We start from the raw sequence: 3,869 nt of genomic DNA, 5'->3' as shown, positions 1-3,869 counted from the left end.
TCTGCCCTATGTTTCTGTTGCACAAGATTTTCTCTTTTTTTAAGTCCTATTTCTTGAATCATCAGCTGCCTCAGGCTTGGTGCGGAGCAGTCTCTGAAGGACTGGGTTAGTACATCGACTCACCTTTCAAAATATTTCCAGTACAGGTCACTCCTTCAGCGTCCCAGGTGCCTAATGAGTCATGCTCCTCTCCGCAGCCAACCACACAGGATATCAAAGTCTCCTTTATCTCTCTGGGTGGATACAGAGTCATTAAGCTTAAACATGCCCTTTGCCAATAGACTTGAGGGTTGGGTTTAGTTATTAACTTGGTGAGCCTCCACCCAGCTAACTATTCTAGGAAATAATTTGGTGAGTCAGGTGTTTTTATATTCATATTTCAGCAAACCAGTAATCTTTCCTGAGCACTGTGGCTGCAGGCTGAATGTCCCGGAAAGCTGTCCATCTCGACACGAGCTCCGTGGCTAACAGACAGAAAGGTGCATTGTCAACAGAATTATTTTTGTTTTCTTTTAAACAACATTGCCTTCTTTGTGATAAGAGGTCAGTAAGCATTTGTTCACCTCAGCTTTGATGAGGCTGTGAGCCGTTACCATAAAGCACGGAGCAGCATCTTAACTTAGGGAGTGTGGAAGTGGGGATGGGAAGTGAGAGTCTGTGATTCAGTGGGACGGAAACCTGAGAAGTTCCTCCTCTGCCTGGAAGAAAGGCAGTACTGGGAGCATCTGCCTTTCTTCCCACTCCGAGCAAAGACTAGACTCCCTGGTATGTTTTCCTTATGACAGCATATGGTGTGACAGTGCCAAGCGAGACAGCTCCAGGGACACCTCTCCCTTCAGCCAGACACAACACCTGATCCAGAGGAAGAGCTGTAGGGAGGAAGGAAGAAGAGGGTGTGAGGGGGTACAGCAGACTGGGCACCTTCCCTTCGCCATCAGAGCAAATGCAATCAGCGCTCACCTGCTTGGGACCTGAGGATGCTCGTAATTCGTACACCATAAACAGCACTTAACTTCCTAAATGTAAAGACATACGGGAACTTTAATCGTCTGTATGAAAAAGTTCTCCTGAAATCCGATGAGTTGATTTTGTATTCAGTACTTCCTGGGCAGTAGGTGCTGAACCAAACGCCGTGCATACTTTTGCTACCAACAAAGCTCACGACAAGTCCAGAAAGTTGCCATTGTTTCACCATTTTACAGATGAAAAACTTGGGACAGTAACTTGCCCAGAGTTCCATAGCTGAACCAACACTTAAAGCAAAGTTTTGTTTGTTTCTAAGACCCAGAACTACTGACAAGTATATTATATTGCCTGTATAGTAACTGATTAAATAAAACTAACATGACTAGCACGTATCCTGCATATCTAAGCTTACAATGAATTTGTATTATATATATAATAACTTATTTTGATATAAAAATTTTACCATTAAAAAAAATCACAAAATAATGTTTCAAAGTAAACGTTCTACGACAATGAGAAATAACACTAACAAAATGTGGGTAAAATTCATAATATAGGCAGCCTCAAGATTCAGTTCAAACAAAAGCTTTACAGACAAGCAAAAGCTAAAAGAGTTCAGCACCACCAAACCAGCTTTACAACAAATGTTAAAGGAACTTCTCTAGGTGAAAAAGAAAAGGCTACAACTAGGAACAAGGAAATTACAAAGTGAAAAAGCTCACCAGTAAAGGCAAACATATAGTAAAGGTAGGAAATCATCCACATACAAAGCTAGTAGAGAGGTTAACAGGCATAAGTAGTAAAATCATCTGTATCCACCATAAGCAGTTAAGGGATACACAAAACAATGAGATGTACAATATGATATCAAAAACAGTAATTGTGAGGGAAGGAGAGTACAAATGCAGGGTTTTTAAAATGCATTTGAAATTAAGAGATGCAAGTTAGGGGTTTCCCTGGTGGTGCAGTGGTTGAGAATCTGCCTGCCAATGCAGGGGACACGGGTTCGAGCCCTGGTCTGAGAAGATCCCACATGCCGCGGAGCAACTGGGCCCGTGAGCCACAACTACTGAGCCTGCGCGTCTGGAGCCTGTGCTCCGTGACAAGAGAGGCCGCGATAGTGAGAGGCCCGCACACCACGATGAAGAGTGGCCCCCGCTTGCCACAACTGGAGAAAGCCCTCGCACAGAAACGAAGACCCAACACAGCCAAAAATAAATTAATTAATTAATTTAAAAAAAAAAAGAGAGATGCAATTTAAAACAATCACGTATACATATGGACGGCAATACAAAAACCTCATGGTAACCACAAACCAAACCACTGAAAGTCACAAAGGAAAAAAAAAGGCTTCAGATTTGACAAAGATGGGTTGTGAAGTCTCAGGCATTCTTTGTACTTCTCTCTATATTTTTATATAAGTGTGAAATATTTTACATGGAAATATATTTATAACAGACAGATCACTACCCGTCTGGCAGAACTTCTGGCCATTATTTTCACCTTGATGATGCCCTGGGTGACCACGTGCCTGGGCTCACAGGCATTACCGAAAATAATAAAAAGAAAGGCTGTGAGCTAAAAGCCTATCTTAAGTAAATTTTTCTGGGAAAATATGAAAAGACTCAAGGGCCAGATTATTTTAGCAATAAATTCTTCTAAAATCCCATGTGATATAATACACTTTTTTGAAAAGGCTTCTAAATTTATTTACAAATTTAGTAGAAACCCTGATACCCATAAATGACAAATGCAAAGGAAAGGAGGGAGGGGCACAGAGGAAGAAGGGAGACAGTAAGAGAGAGAAAAAGGAGAAAATATTCAACACAATATCCTTTATCAATACAGATGGAGAAAACGTTAAATAAATTCTGCCAAATGAAACTCAAAATATATTAAAAGAAAAATCAAGCCCCACCAAGGAGATTTTACTCTCATGGAGTGGAAGGAAAGTTGAACATAGGTGGCTAGACGTACAACACATGGCATCTATAGGTCAAAGGAGAAACTTAAATAGATATCAAAAGCGTACCTAATAAATCTAACACCAAGTCTTGATTTTTTAAACACCCACAGGAAACTAAGAGTAGATGGATATTTCTCAAATTTGATAAAAAATATTTTCTATTGTATTAGTTAAGGGAGCACTATTGGTTGCAACAGATACACCCTGAAATCTCTGCAGTTTAATAACATATGTTTATTCCTTATTCCTAGGAGGTCCAGCCAGTGGCAGTGTCAAGGAGATGAGGAGAATGTGGCCTAAGGAGGGTAACGTGTGATGTACTGTCCACGTGGTCACTAAGGGCCTCTGTCACCTTTAGTACGTGACCCCTAAGGCTACCCTGAGAACTGACGTCCAACCAGCAGACAGGGAGAGGGAGAAAATCACACATGGGAAACTTTTGATATGGGTTGGGTCAGGAAGTGGTACCCATCACTTCCACTAATATCCTGCTAATAGAACTTAGTCACATGGTTGCTTCTACTATGGAAGTGTTGCCTCACCTGAGTCTATCCTCCTGGGCCTCACATAGTCTTCCACTCCTCTTCCCACACAGACTATTTACCCTTTCACAAGAGAAACAGTCCAAAATCCCATTCAGTCACTGTATCCAACTCAGGATCAAGGATCTCCAAGTGATGGTCTTCTCCGTCTGGTAAGGATGTTGCCTAAGAGTCCAGACACCTATGAACAAAAATGATAAATTATCTTCCTGTCTTCCTCCCTTAAATACACACATGCCCACATCACTACATAAAAAAGGGGTCCTGCTTCTTATATACAACTAATTTTGTCTTCCATCCTCATCTTATTGTTTTGGTTCTTTCACATTATAAAGGAATCTTCCTGCTGAAAAGAACAAAGAACAAACAAACGCAAAGCTCATGTCTAAACAACA

This window comes from Balaenoptera musculus, chromosome 12 (assembly GCF_009873245.2).
Source record: "Balaenoptera musculus isolate JJ_BM4_2016_0621 chromosome 12, mBalMus1.pri.v3, whole genome shotgun sequence".
NCBI lineage: Eukaryota > Metazoa > Chordata > Mammalia > Artiodactyla > Balaenopteridae > Balaenoptera > Balaenoptera musculus.
The sequence above is the reverse complement of the archived record's forward strand: the minus strand, read 5'-3'. Positions refer to the sequence as shown.